The sequence below is a fragment of the Taeniopygia guttata genome, chromosome 5 (genome assembly GCF_048771995.1).
Source record: "Taeniopygia guttata chromosome 5, bTaeGut7.mat, whole genome shotgun sequence".
Taxonomy (NCBI): domain Eukaryota; kingdom Metazoa; phylum Chordata; class Aves; order Passeriformes; family Estrildidae; genus Taeniopygia; species Taeniopygia guttata.
This window is the reverse complement of record NC_133030.1, coordinates 43657160-43673614: the sequence shown is the minus strand read 5'-3', so window position 1 is coordinate 43673614 and position 16455 is coordinate 43657160. Positions and strand designations below refer to the sequence as shown.

The 16455-nt window shown below is 40.6% G+C and overlaps 1 protein-coding gene across 35 annotated transcripts in view; it reads right to left on the bottom strand.

The window, feature by feature from the left end:
- NRXN3 (neurexin 3) overlaps positions 1-16455 on the bottom strand; it is a 958542-nt gene that overhangs the window by 874234 nt on the left and 67853 nt on the right. The gene's annotated exons all lie outside the window — the stretch shown is intronic.

Sequence of the window (16455 nt, the reverse complement as noted above, 5' to 3'; positions counted from 1 at the left end):
CTGTGTAATTCATAGTATTGATAACAGAGAAGGCATATATTTGAATGTACTCTCTGTTTTGGGAAGAGCCCACCAATCCCAAAGAAAGTACTTCAACAAAATGCTTCTCATAACCTTTTTTTGCATGACAAGTTTAGTCTTTCTCTGAATAATCTACACTTATCATAATACCAAAAGGAAGAATCCCCTGAAATCTCATAGGGTTAGATTAATATTTTCCTTACAATGAAGCCCTCAAAAAAAAACAAAAAGAACTTGCTTGAGGAAACAGAGAGACCAGGTCCATAGAGAGCATTCTCCCCTGGAAGTTTGTACCCACCAGGAGTGGGCTGGCAGAGTTATCACCTTCCAGTAAAGCTTCAAAGAAATACATTAATGATCTGGACTACAGATGCCAGACTACTTCTGCCACAAATCCAGGAGCATGACATACTGAGTGCACTGGCTTCATACTAAGGTCTAAGGCTATATTCTTCTTCTCCCAGTGTTCCCTCCAATTTCCATCAGTATTCCACCTTCCTGTCCAAACCCACTGTGCTCCTGTGAAACTGGTGCCACTTGTTCTCTTGTGACACGTGCAATTCAGTGGTGAGTGATTCCCATGCATGCTACTTTTTGCTTATCACTCTTTAATGGCTCCAAAACCATTTGAAGAAAAGTCTCTGTGGAACATTCATTTAGATTCCATAGCTTTTACTAAACATATATGGCAGATCTGATGTGGATTATTTGCTGCCTCTCCTCTTTGAACCCATAATTGCATCTAAGAACCAGTGTCTTGGCTTGCAGGCCTAGAAGTACAATAAGCACTGAAAGTTTACCTGAAAGTAATTCATTTTAAGTAGGAAAAGAAAACAAGAGTCAGGTAGCAATGCAGGCACTGAGGATGGAAAGCAAAAGAAGGTGATAGCAGGGCAGAAGGAAGGAGCAGACCCTTAAACACCACTCCAGGATGTGAACATGATGACAAAGACTTTACAAGCCCACTGCTAGGAGCAGTGTCAAGTTGATGCGCTGCTTGGGAAAAATCAGTGGCAGTCAGAGATGATCACAGATCTCAGAAGAGGTAGAAGTGATTACCATAAAGTACTGCCAAGGTTTTGAAAATCCAGCATCTGCTTGAAATTATATTCTAAGCAGGTAAAAAGTTTTCAACCCATGTTGTCCTCTCAGCCTCCCTGCACACCTGACAATGGAGCAGGCACTTCTGCAGTCCAGGCGATCAATGGGGGCCTGGAACAGCAGGCGGCATCACCAGGATGTCTCTGCTCCAGCAGGAAATCTGTGGGATGGCTGGGGAATAAAATTTACCAGCAGATAGAAAGGGAAAAGGAAAGAGCTAGCCAAGGGTTAGCAAGGGATAAACACATTAAGCAAATAAGAGAAGAGGCAGTGGGCTGTAACTGATGGTACGCTGCTTGAAATAATACTTACTTAACTGTGCGAGAATTAAACAGGTCATGAAGGTGTTAAAAGGCAAATGATAAAGTGCTAAAAGCTAAAATAAGCATCTCTAAAATTTAATTCCTCAATGGCAAGTAACAGCAAGGGGATTTCTTTTTACCTGCCTTTTTTTTTGTGCCAATGTCCCTAAGAGCAGGCATGCCCCATCCTGACTGATTTAACTCTTAGGGTTTTTTTGCTGTATCTTTTTTTGCAAAGTTTCTACCCAAAACTATTTCTGTATACACTAGTTGCGCCACTAAAGTCACTGTTTGCATCTCTGTGACACTTCCACAGTACTTACCTACATGGCAGCCTGGGTCATTAGTGTTACTTCCCATACTAAATGCTGAAGGAGTTTCTTGTATTGCAGACACCCCCCCATGTGGTATCTGCTGGCAAATGCTGATTTCCAAATGGTGAAACTATTTGCTTTTTAGTTTAAAACAGCAAGAGAAAGCACTGCTTTCTCTGTTAAGACAAAAAAATGACACATAACCAGTCAGTCCTCACAAAAGACCCTACAATAAATACCACTGTGGCATACAAGTGAAACTGCCATGCAAGTCACAGAATCACAAAGCACAGAATATTCTGGGTTAGAAGTGATCCACAGGGATCATCAGGTCCAGCTCCTGGCCCTGCACAGCACTATGCCCAAGAACCACACCATGTGCCTGACAGATTTGTCCAAATGCCCCTTGAGGTCTGTCAGGCTTGGTGTTGTGACCACCTCCCTGGGGAGCCTGTTCCAGTGCCCAAACACCACCTGAGTAAAAAAAAAAAAATTAAATTTTAAATATTTTTTTAAATGTTAAATATAAGTCCTCATGGAAAACACCATCACACTTTTGCAGTGTGGAATGTTACTCCATTTTGGTTCACAATTAAAACTGTGGCTGCATATATTGACAAAAGGGACCCACCATACCTTATGGATGGTGGCTCTACAATTAGGAGACATCTAATGCCTCGAGAAAGGTACATAACAGAGATGGCATGTAGCTAGTGGGACCAGATCTGGGGACCTAAGATGACTCTCCTTCAGACCCTGTCATCTGAGATGTTCTTCCAAATTCTCTTTATGTTTTTCTGTTTTGTTTACAATAGGACTGTTTAAAAAATAAAAAAAAATAGGAGTGTTCCCACCTTCTTCCTCTTCCATTAGCACTACCTTCCTCCAACTACATAGACCTCCTCGCTGCCACAGGGACTGAGGAGGCAGAGCATTCCAATTAAGGAGGAAGCACGCAAAACCCATGGCCAACAAAAAAATTCAGTGACCATGGGATTCACTGACACATAGATGGAGGTTTCTCCACTTCCTTCAGCTCAGAGCAGTTCAAACACAGAAAGGTCTGCCTCTTAATGTAAGACAAGGCAGTGCTTGCTTTATTCTATACACAAGAGTCCATTTATTGCTCCTTTGTAAAGGGCTGAGCCGCAAGCCAGTAGTGTTTGCTTTTGTTCTTTGATGATAATAGCTGTGTTGAAAGAGGGATCAGCAGGGCCGCTGCCTTCGTCTGGTGCAGCCCCAGCCATCTATCTGGGTGGGGTGGAGGATGAAGGGGAGCAGGGGGAACAAAGCAAATGTTATTATAGCTCAGATCATTTCCATGTCTGTACAGGAAACATCTGAGGTATTTTTCACTCTAACATTTTTAACATAAAGTTTAGCAAAAAAGGAAAGCTATCATGACAGCACACTTCTCTCTCCAGATGGAAGACAAGGACAGCATAAACTTTCTGAAGGCACAAGCCCTACCAATACACATCACCCTGATTTAAAGAGACCTACTTTTATTTCCATCTCTGCAATCCATTCAATCTTGTCCCCTGCTTTGATGTGCTGTGGATACCTGTCTTCTGGCAGCTAAACTGTGAAATACTGACTGAATTCACAAGTCACAAACAAGCTGGCAGGTAGAAGCATCCTAGGTTAAGTGGAAATAGGCACCTAGAAGTGAATGACACTAAAGTTCTCCAGCATCCGCTTGCTGCTCTCACTCTGAACAGCAGTGTACAGAGACGAGTGGGGAGCAGAAAGAATCTGGAGAGAGGAGGAGGGCAAAAGCCATAAAACTTAGAGGCATTTTTTGTATAGGAGACCCACTCCCAAATGAGAGGAAATCCAGCTTTTAGACTCAAAAATTACCATAGTCTGAAGATTATTCAGATATTGACACCTGAAACAGCTTTTCTAAAGTAGATTTGGCTCTCCTCATTCTGCAAATACAGAAATGGATATGGGCAGAGTCTCACTGACAGAAGCATGACTGGTTGGGAACTCAGGCACTTAATTTGACATATTTTATATATATGTGTGTATGTGTATGCATATGTATATATATATATAAACCATTCAGACCATCTATTGATGCATTTATGGCAGTCAGTGAAATGTTTCAAAAGATACATGATGAGCCAGCCTGAACTCCTCAAGTGTGGTAGTAAGAGATGTTGGTGACTCAGAACTGGGTGATTGCCTCCTAAGAGAGCTCTGATGGAACATTTAACAATATGAAAAGCTGCATTTTTATTCAGCTGGAAACATATCAAACTGGCAAAAGCAAATTCCTCACTAATTTAATATTTTATCAAATAAAGCATTAATTTCACATGCTGATTTGGCAAGTGGTCTCATTCTACCCTAATCTGATCTGTTATGGTGTCAGAGTCCAGGACATCCCTCTGGCTGCCCTGGCTGTCTCAAGACCCTGGCATGAAGTCAAAAACATCTGTAGCTTTGATTTTAGCCACAAGGGTTTGAGTAGTATTGCAAGTTGAGTTAACACAGGGTGAAAAGTAGACATTTGAGGTTTTTAGAATGTAGTTCAAGGGGTCAAGCTGGAAGAATTTGGGCGTGTCCTAGACTTCTCCTTCTTGTCGTCCATGTCTTGGTGTGATGGCGATATTTTTCTATTGGTTTAAGGTAGAGACACACTGTCTAACATAGATGATAGCTATTGGCACAGTATTGTAAATATCGTACACGTAATTTTGAGTATATAATGTAAACGCCACCTGAGGCGGGATGCAGAATGTCATGACCTCCTTGCTAGACAGAACTCAGCAGGTCAGAGAAAGAATGTTATAGATAAGAAAGAATAAACAACCTTGAGAAGCTGATCCTACATGTTCAGACTCCTCCTTTGGCTGCACGGGCTGGGAAACAAGGACTTCTACAATCTTGGGGCCATCCCAGCACCACAGACCCTGAGATTATTGCACAGATGAACACATGGTCCTACTTCACCTCCTACAGACTCTTCTTCTTTCTCTTCAGTACACAGTGGTTCAAAACCATCAGGAAGGGTTAAAACAACTCAAAAACAAATAGCATCCCCATTGTATAAACACCTTATAACAAAATTTGCTTGGGTAAAGAGGGACTCGGTAATGAGATCAGTTCCCCGCATTAGCACATCCCTGGATACAGTGCTGCCACTGGACAGACACTTTGAAGATTGTTGTATTTGTGGTTAACCAAAGTTAAAATCTTAGCTCCATTGAATCCATAAAGGACTTGAAAATTACTTTAAGAGTGACATGATTTTCATTCTTGATGCTTACTTAACATCTTTTGTTTTATACTGGTAGTAGGAGGGATCCCTGGTGTCCTTCTAATTATTCCAACAGGATTAATTTCCTAAATATTTAAGATGCTAGATGTTTAGGATACTGAAACAAATCCAAGACCACTCCAGCCTATGATGTCTGTCACTGAGCAACACACTGGGATCATGAAGAACTTCAGAGTACTAGCAGGTGTAGGCCTTATTGTCTCACTCCAGAAGAATAGGACCCTGTAATTTGTGTTAATGGAGTGTTGAACACTTCTGATTTTATTCAGTAGAGATAAGTGGTGACACATACACAAACAAGTTCATTACAATCAATTACATTTCTCTGTGTTCTTTGTCCTATGGGATCTCTTAGGCTGCCAGCCTCTTGGGAATAGTATTCACTTGATACATTGCATAGAATTGCATACATTTGTGGTACTGTGCCTTTGCACAGCTAATACTTGGGATCCCAAAGCACTTATTAGCTGTGAATATAGGACTCATTCATCCAGTACTGAAAAGCAGCCAGCTCTGAAGTGAAAGAGACAGATGTTTAACAGCTTATAGGAACACCATACAGCAGTTTAGCATGTCAGAATTAGAACAACAAAAATTACTTAAAGAGGCAGAATGAAGCTTCGCTGATTCTACTGAAATTGTGATTTTAAAGCACTCATGATTTAAATGAGGTGAAGCAATTTGATTTCAAAACTTATCTGAATTACAGTGATTTGAGGCCGCCAATCGTTTTTTCCATACTGTGCACATTAATATTGTGGGCAGCCTAACCTCTGCATGGGGTCAAATGTGAGGTCAACTGACCTATGTCCAAGTACATCGCTTTCTAATGTATAGGAAATTTGAGTGGAGCCTTTATCTACTAAGAAAAGTTAAGCCTTTACCTTAAGGGGCCAAGACATGCAGGCAGAATGTGCGCTCAAGCTAGCTGGGGTGACATTGGCAAACCACTATGGTTTTGCTACTCTTATGTGGCCATATAGGAAAGGGCTTTCATATCAACATGGTATGGATTGATTAAGTATGTTTGCTGCTTTCAGAAACCAATGCAGAGTTACTTGACTCCAGTAAGGAAAAAAAAATCTTAGAAAAACAAATTCCTAATAATCCCTCTAATTAACTCTGTATCATTACTATTCTTAGATAAAGTTGCTTGCTGATTTCACAGCTTTCAGTGAAAGTATCATCCTCTCCCACACATCCTATCAAATATGCTCATGTACATTCCTCAGTGCCTGGGCTACATTGCTAGGGGAAAGTCAATAGTTATGTATACCACTACTAGCCAAAATCCAACTGGAATTTAATTACTCTATGCCCTCCAAACAATCTGTTGATCTTCACTTAAGCTGCCTAGATACAGTGCCTGAGCACTCCAGGAGGAAATTTCTCTGTATCTCATCCTAGGTGTCTGGGCACTGGACAGAGGATTTGCTCCCTGCTATTTTGCACAATATCTTCATGCATCTACATTCAGCCAGTCATGATCCCAGTCTTGTGGGGAACACAACGATACATAACTGTATAATTTCTGAAGGGCAGATGCAAGCAATAAAAAAGCATCCTTCATATTCTCCATAGAGAGAATGAAAATAAACTTATGATGTTTTAGCTTAATGTCAGAAAAATTTGGTAGGAACAGGGCAGTGAGACTCTCGACTACTTTGGCCACTGAGAGCTTGTCAAAAGCATTGAAGACTATTAAGAAAAGACTAGACAAGTATTTCTCATTAATTTTTCAGATTCACCTGATCTTGTCTTGGAAAGACTAGTTTGCCCTTGTGATCTATTTCAATCCAATTTTCTATGATTTTATTATTCTAATTCAAAAGACACTTTACCCAGACAATCCCATCAGTAACAACTGCTAGGCTACCTAAGCCAGCAGCTTCACTAATGGAGCAAGGCAGACATCAGAGTCAAGCCTCTGACAGCAGCAATGCACAGGTACTCAGGGAAGAATCAAAGGAACTAAGAAAAATCACAGTACCATTATCAACAACTTCCAGCAACGAGACTGGTGGAGGTTGCATCATGATCAAAATGCTGATCATTCTTTGATGGACTTCTCCCTTCTTGACTTTGCCAAGTCTATTCTGAAACATGTGAAACTGCTTTTCTTTGTTTAAAACCTGCAACTGGGCATCCCCAAACTGTTGCTTTATAAAATACATGAATAAGCATTTTCTATTCAGCATCACCACAGCATTCCTGATTATAAATAGCTACTTCACCTCCTGCTTTAGCCACTTCTCTGAATTGAAAAGTGCTGCCCAATCAACATCCTCTGCAGATGGCAGCTGTACTTTACCTGTAGTGAAAAGGCACCAAATCTACATCAAGACCAGTTTTGATATTTATCCTGAAGTTAGTTTTACAACTAGTATATTTTAGCACAGGTCTAAACCCATCAAAAGTCCTTCCCTCTCCTAAGTACCAATCTGACCAAAACTCCAATGAGAATAAAGTTATTATTCTCATCAGGAACACGGACTGACAAGTTTATGGGTAAGAAATGCAGACTGTGTTTGGACAACTCAAACTAAGATCACCCTACGACTCCAGCAGTCCTTGTACCTCACCAGAGGCTGGTGCAGATCCAGGCCCCTTCCTCTCTTTCTGTTCAGCAGTATCATGCCCACAGTCCTATAAAGAGCATTTATCTGCCTTAGAATTCACTTGAAATGCTTGGGCCAAGAACAAGCTGTAGCCCCTGTGTGCAGAGTACAATGTTACAGAATAACATGGACATTCTCCATGGCATGTGCCCAAGTTAGGCACACACATTACACTGTCTCCTCCATAAGCACTACCATTTGTCATTCAATGTTCCATGCTAACAGCAAAAGTCACCATATGGTTCATAGTGCTACATATTGGAAATCACAAAGATTTTCCACCTAAGTGGCCACTCACAGGGGAAAAAAAAAGGGACTAAATGACTTTTTAGCCTTTAGCTACAATATTTGGGACCACAATTTGTAAGGCATCCTTATATTAGGAACAGTAGCACAGTCACATAGAAAGTTGTTTTTTAATTTTCTTAGGTAAAGAGGGGAAGACGATTTCTCTTTACTTCCCAGCTTGGATGAAACAAGAACCTATGGCCTTCTAAAAGCATACAGGCATACTTCTATATCATTACTATCTCTGTATCTGCTCCACTCTTCCATATCTGTATTTATGGCTGGAAACTCCTATCCTCATTCAGATTTCAGTTCATGGTGAAAAGTCTCACACACTTTGAAAAGCCTTTCAAAAACTATTTGCAACATTCCCATGAGCAGTTGCTTCTTCATGTTTTAATTACAATTAAAACTCTCTTCCCATTACAAGCTAAATTTTCTCTTGACTTTAACAAGAATTAAATCAATTAATGTGACATTTCAAGGGCTGCATCATGTCATAGCAATACTTATTCTTGTAAGCTGGAGGTGGCACACAAGAGATCTTAGGGATATAGAAGTCAGTTTCTCTCCAATGGTCTTCTTGTTTCAATCGATTTAGGCATCAGGAAAGGACAGCAACTGGATGACGGCCCCTAAATGAAATAGCCTCCCTGTCAGGAATACCCTCCCTGGATTCACCAACACAGCTACTATTTCTCTGACTTCTTGGATCCAGCAAAAGCAATACTGCTAGGCGGTTATGAGGACATAAAGACAACCAAGAACTTGACGATGCCAATGCACAACAGTGGACTTTCCCAAGATGACCACCATGAAAATTAATTTATTTTTGAATAATATTATAAGATTGCATGAAAAAGTGAACTAGCCATATGACACAATAAGATAAAACTAGTTTAATTGCTGGCAATCTGCAATCTGTTCAAAGCACTGAAACCAGACTCATGGTGTTTCACCCTTGTCTACACCACCTGCAAGGCTGACACAGAGTCTGGAAACCCAGGAATTGCCCACCATATCCCACAGAAGGAGAGGACATCTCCTCCTGTTGAGGAAGAACCAACACACATGCTAAGGAGTGTCATCTTTGTTGTGTTCTCGGAACATCACCATGACAGTTGCAAAAGGCATTTACTGCTGCCAAATCCATTGTAAATTGTGCTGCCTCTGTTCCTTTCTTATCACCTAAAAAAATGACAGATAGAAATTAACTTTGGGCATATATCCTATGACATATACATCAATAAGAATATTCAATAAATACTAACACAAAGAACAGAAAAAGGAGTCAACCCAAGGAGATGTGGGGGGTGGAGTGGGAAATTATAAGTAAGCAGAGAAAGGTTTGTTAAGCCTATGAAACGGCCCATGTTATAATCTATTTGCTGTACTCAATCTTGGAATTAATAAAACAAATCCCTTGATATGTCTGACAGAGTTATTAGAGGATGCTAATATTCCTCTCAGAGCAATCTGAAAAGGTGGAACTGGAGCCACAGAATGCTGTGACTAGTCTAGTCAAGCAAGGGTGGAGAGAGAAGGGGATCCCCTCTTCAAATCCACCTGACTCTCACTGTCAGCATTCCTTATTCCTGTCCAGCCTATTCTAGAAAGTGCTCAAAGCTGTAGAACAAAAGGCAAAGCTACACAGCAGAAAACTCCCCATCCCCATTTCTCAATCTCACATGAGGCAGGAAGAGAGACACTGTGCCACTGTTTGAGCCCTGGGATGCATGAGCCCTTCCCTGCTCACAGCAGGCTGGGGTGCCACGTCATAGAAGGGACCTATGTACCACCTCCTGTACCACTGGTCTCAAAGGACACTGCCTGAGCTCTGAAGAAGCAGCTCATGCAGGCTTGGAGGGCAAGGAATATTCATTTACCCAGTTACACCTGGCACTTACTAGTGCCACATGCCAACACTCTTTGTGCTGCATCACAGCATCCAAGGCCCAAATGCCATATTACATCCATCTGCAAGATTTCCCAGAAAAAGCAAGAGGTGACATTTTCTGCTTTAAAAGGGACCTCTAGCAGGCTTCATCCAGTAGCCCAGTTATTGTATTGTCAGTATCATGGTACCTCTTTGTTGGAAGGTCTAAGTAGAATTATTAGCATTACACCACCAAATCCAGATCATTTAATGTTACACACCTCGCCAACATTCATGAGAACATGCATCTGTTCTTGAAAAACAGAGCAAGGCAGAGGGATAAAACTCCTACTTTCTTCCTCAATACTGATTATAGCAAACACAGAATAAAATCTAGGCTTGTTACAGGATTTAGATAGTTTTAATTTGGAATTCAGTTCTGCATTGGGAGCCTTGCAGAAAATACTGTATTCAAGGAGCTAGTGAACTTGACCTGTCCATGTCTGTTGTGTTGTTCCTTGTACTTGGGGCTTCAGAAGCCCATACAACAGCAGTAGCAGTCACTGCAAGAGCTTGCTGGAGTGCCCTTTGCCATGGGATGTTACAACAGAAACAAAACTTTAACTCATCAGGAAAAGACAAGTGATTCTGTTTGCTACACAAAATAAAAGGCACTATAGCATGGGAAGGAGGAGGAAAATCCATTCAAGGTGGATGATATCTGAGGTCCATTTGATGGAGCACGAAAGCAGGATTCCAAGCCTCTGAAGTGACAAAAAAAAATTACTCACTATTCACATTCTTCTTTTTATTATATCTAATTACAATGTCTATTTTATTAGACCATTTGGTTTTAAGTCTTCTTATTTAGATCCAGAAATATTCCTGCACACTATCTCACACACAGCCGCTTCCCAGCACTAAGGGAGAAAGTTGTCAAAAAAGGCTGGCACAGTTCTGGTCAGCCACTTGGTGCCATCAGGTGCTAAGGTTTGTGCTTCAGTAGCTCTCTTCATCAAGGAACCACTCACAGTCTCCTGTTTTAAACAGGATTGTCTAGAACCATTGTTTTGAAATTTACTTGCCATCTATAATCTGCTAAGCATGCCTCTGGATTTGGTGTAAGTATCAATTATTGATTTGCTCACTCCAATTCCAATTAGGATGGAGTTCCAGTGTGCCTGAAGAGTGAGAACTCCATTTATTACACATAAAAATATACAGTGCATGCTCCTCCAACATAGAGAAATCATCCTAAATACAGCAATAAGTAATCAGAAGAAATGCATCTTCTTTTCCACTCCTTTCTACACTTACATATAAATTTTAGAATATGTGTTAATGGGTTTTATAGTCCATGTTATTGCTGTATTTGCTACTGCAATATATATATTTAAATTAAACAGAAGTCATCAGGAGGTTCTATTGGAAGCATTTGCCTTGTTTATTGTTGAAAGGCACTGCTTGGAAAAGAGTAACTGCTGACTTCAGTAAATGTGAAACATAATGACGGGAAACAGCTGCATTCTGCATCTTTCAAAATGCTAAATTTCCTTGTGTGATTGTCTAAATGTAGACCTGCAGCCTGCAGCAGAATCTATGCAGATGCAGACCCAAGTGCATAATCACAGGACCTCATACCCACTGAATTCAGCAGATGTCTCTCTTCATTGAATGGACTAGGCCCAGGCCCCTAAAATTAACAGCATTCAAATGCAGGGAAAAATTTATTTGTTTTTTCTTTCGATTAATGTGTTAACATAATACACATAAGCTCATATCCAGAAAAACAGAAAACAGAAAGGGTGTAGGAAAAAGGTACACAACTTTTCGGTACTGAAAAAAAATAATAGTTTAAAATGTCTACTCTTTTTAAATATGTAAAAAAGAGTGTATGCAATAAATAGCTTCCATGCTCATTATCTCAGATTTTTTATACAAAAGACACTGCTGAACAGTATGAAGCCTCCAAGCTACCATTCAAATTCACTGTAAGTCAATAAAGACTCAAAGTTATTCCCAGCTAGCAGTCTCTCCATAACCTAAGTGGGAACCCATGAATAGACCTCTCAATTCCTCTCCTGGCTGATTTCTGAATCCAGAAAATCCACCATCAATAACTGGCTTCCAACAGTACACAAATGTGTTGAGCACTGTATGAACTGCAAGAGCACAAATCCCCTTCCCACCAAGAAAACTGCCAAACACAGTGTCAAACACTAGCACAGATACCTCATCAGGGTCTAAAGCACAGAAAGAATGCAATTTAGTCTCTTATTTCTAAATACCATCCTGTTGCAGAAAATTTCCATTGTTACATGAGTAAAAGCTAGTACCTCTCCTCCAGGAACTGTTATTACTCACCAGCCAGGATGCAGCTCTACGTGTGCACGCAATAACATCACGGAAGAAGAAGGTGTTACAAGCTGCAGCATACATCAGGCTGTTCCAGAGTGTTTGTACCTCCGTGTCTGATGAGGTCAAAGAGAGCCACAGCCCCTTTTTATACCCTGAGCAATTCAGGGTTTGTAACTGCAGCATGAACCAGGGAAAGCCATTCAGCTTGCTCTGATTATATCTTAAAGAGCCTCATTCACTGCCAGGTGAGTAATCAGTCCCACACTTAAAGAGCTAATAAAAACTTCCTTCACTAGGAAGACACTGCCCTGAAATAAAACAATAGCAATTAGGAAAAGAGATGCAATTCATTGTTGGATTTCAGTGATAGTCATAAGCACTGTTGCTGAGGGATTTGGAAAAGGGACAGTACCTTCTTTCCTATGCCTTCTAATTACTAAAAGGGTAATATCTCTTCTCTTCAGGAATATGTCAGTATGGATCCCACTAGAAATTACTGGAAAGCAGTAGCTTTCCAGGATGGTAGGAGAAATTATTTTAGCTGCATCAAGAAGTGATTGGAGTATTCCTGAAATGGTATCTGACCTAGCTGGGTTTTCAAAGAAATAACAAGATTTAAAATTTTATTATTCTGTACTGTCACCTCACAACATGATGTAGAAACAGGTACTAACATGAGCTTTTGAGTTCACAGAATTACAAAGTAGTTGAGGTTTGAAAGAACACTCATGACCATCTATTCTGACTGCACAACTACCCTAGGTCAAAGTAGACCAAATTGCTCAGGACTTTAACTAATCAGGTTTTTACTGTATTCAAACATGGAAGACCTTGCAACAGCTGGTGAAGTGAGCCTGGATATGAAAAACAGGACATACATTTAAAGAGAGCTAATAAAACCTGGTACAGATTCATATAAAATGGAAGAAGGAAGGAGGAGTGGGGGGCATTTAGTCATCTGGAGCAGTATGAGAATCCAAACACTGTCATTTGGTAAAAGATGATTAGGCAAATCATTGCCTTGTACCACCTAACCCTGGATATTAGGCAGCATACATTGGGAAGTATGAAAAAACTATGTAGAAAACTACACAGTTGCAAAATCAGGGCAATAGAAATCTGGCACAGGCAGCACATAAAGAAGCAAATGAAGCACTTGGTATCTTCCCTTTTAACAAGTCAGTCATGGAATACTTGTATTAGCAAAATGTACAGAAGGAGATTTATAAGGACTTTTTTCAGCAGCCACCAGATGCTGGGTATCAAAAGTCTGGTGAGGAAGCTTGCCAGCTTGGAGGTATAGAGTAACAGGATTAATATTTGATCTAAATACTGATGATTTTCCAGTGAGAGAACAATTGAGTGCATCTTCCTGGTTGTTTATATCATGTAGCATTTTATGGACACCTTGCTTATCAGCCAGGCCACAACAGAACCCTATAAAAGAAGCAGAAACACTGTGTAGACCAGCACTGACTATTTTCTAATCCGGGATATTACTATAGCTCCATCTCCTTCCTCACACCGCTCAGCACTGCAGATAGCTCAAGCAGCTATCTGTGCCTTAAAGTGATATTGCCCGTTCCTATTGCCCACAGAATAGTCATGACCATTTGCAGTGCAATGAGCACAATAAGGAATATTCTTTTTCTCCAGGGTTAGCCATAAGACTTTGAGGTAAAAGCATGCAATCCCACTGGTTTATGGTGCCTACACAGAATATATTGACCTTGGTCATGTTCTAGAAGGCCAGAAGTGAATTCTAAAAAATAGCATCAGTTCTATATACCATCATTTGAGAAGCACCAATTCCTTCTCACCAGCATAATACAATTTAAACCCTAAAGAAAAAGACTCTATCCAAGAGGAGGATATTGCCCATCACCCATAATGCCCATGAACTTAATTGACTTAATTGCTTGTTATGAGTGAAAGAGAAACTGTTGTATCTTCTACCTACCAGGGAAGTGGATCACTCTTCTACTCCACATGCTGAACCCTTTAGAGTAACATGAAGAGTAAGGCGGTAAAAAAAAAAAAATAAAAATAAACAAAAAAATAGGCCTTATATGAGGAACACTGAGGTCAACAGGATCACTCCAAGGTATACCCTACAGCCTGGGCAACGGTACAAAAGAACTGCCTTGAGCCAGTCTTAAGCTTGGTGAGGTCAGAGAATAAAGAGCCCCTTCACTACTCCGTACTTCAGATAGGAGACAGTACATATGTATCTGCTGGGTTTGTTCAGACCCAGAAGAGGGAAAAAACCTCCCTTATTATTTGGCATAATGGAGCATGAGCAAAAGCCACTTCTTCACTCCTACATAGTCTCTTGAATGACTCACAAAGAAAGTAACACCCACTTCTATTGGGGCAAGCTTTCTTAGCAGTGACACCCTGAAAAAGAATGGGGAAAAAGATAGAAAAGATTAAACTCATCCAGTAGCTACAGCCATATTGAATTTACAAAAGAGCCTGAGTCTGTTTCCAAAGATTTATTCACTAAACTCTGGAAGTATTCCTAATCACCACTGAAAATTTGCAAGTGTATAATGTGTGTGGGCTGTATTATCCACCAAAATCTCACTGAACTTCAGGTTGGGAAGTAAAACTTTTGACCTAAGAACTGCATTCACTGTGATTCAATGATAAAATGCAAAACCCTAGAAAAGAACAACTTGGGCCTTCTGATATTTCAGAACATTCAGTCCTACTCTTAGTTACAGCTATGAAGCCTCAAGTGAGCATTAGTAGTGCTTTCTCACTAGGTTTTACTCTTCACAGTCTTTCTCTATACCAGTGTGGAAAGACATTTTCCATTGTCTCAAATGCAATGACCACCTTCTTACTGACTTCAGATCACCCAGCAGTGCACAGTCTCACAGCATACAGAGTATCATTGGTTTGCTGCATACTGCCAACTTAAGGCTATTTATGTCAAGGTCTGAGGCAGGACCTTTGCAATCACCTTAGAAAATACAGGATTTGGCTCTACTACCAACGATGATCAAGACAGCCTTGGTGCTGCTGTGTCAGCCCATAAGTGACATTAACCCTGGCTGTTGTCTGCCTCCTATAGTTTCCACATCAGTCTTTGCTTTCCTGTCTGCTACAGTAGGCACTGAATGAAGCCACCTTATTTGGGAGCAGGAGGCCAAACTTTGTCTCCAACAGGACCTTCAAAAACTGCTCCAGCAGATGGAGCTTTTACCTCATATCTTGCAATTTACAGTTTTGTGGAGAATGACAAGATGGGTATCTGCTCTTTTCTGAAATTCCCACACACAAAAGAGAAGCCTGTTGTGTTCATCCCCTGTAATGATTAACCCTGGAAAATACACAACTCTTAAAACTGGCTGAGCTTTGAATCCAGAGGGGTCAGGAGGAGTCAGATCAGACAGATGGTCTAGGAGATAAGAGAGAAGAGTATTTTCTCATAAATTAGTTTAGTTTCAGTGTATTAGCAATGTTCCATTATCTAGCTCTCTGACCTAAGGCCTGGAGGGAAATGAAAAAAGGTCACACCACCTTTATTAAAAGACTCAGCCATCACACCATCCTATTAAAGGAAAGGGAGACCCAAAGTTTCTACATCTCTTCTAATTTAATTTATGAGGAATGTGTAGACCAAATAGGATCCATACTGGCATCTGAAGACCTAGAAAACTTCACTCCTCAAAGCCAAGAGCAGAGGAATGAGAAAAAAAAAAAAAAAAGACTGTTGTAGGAAAAAAAAGACTCATGCATCACTACATTCTCCTTTTATTTGTCAAGATTCTTGGAACACATTTGACAAGGGCTAGGAAGGTGTGAAGAGTGTGTATCTAGTATCAGGTGGCAAATTCCAGCAAGGAAATCAGATGTCAAAAGGGGGGAGATTTAAATTATGTTCATGGAAGAGATCCTCGAAGATGTGGACATTTGACCTAGCTGAAGACAAATACTAGAATGCAAACATGAAAGTGCAGCTTTTTCCTCCAACTGAGTGTCTTGAAAGCTGATCAGTTTTCCATGCTTGGACAGCTTTCCTGCTACAATCACACAGCAGGACTGGGTTTTCTCTTGCTGACTCGCTCTCTTTTTCTCCAGTTGCAACTCCCAATCCCCAGCCTCCCTTAGCTTTGCCTCAGAAAGACAACTTTGCCTCCCAGTGCCAGTATGCAAAAGCCTGCTTGGCCAGTCGCAACCTGGAGGCTCTTCCCCTGATAGCCATGATCATCTTGACAGTTCTGCTTTCTCCTCACATCATCTGTCATCTCTCCCACTGCACCTCCTCTCCCTGAAAGCA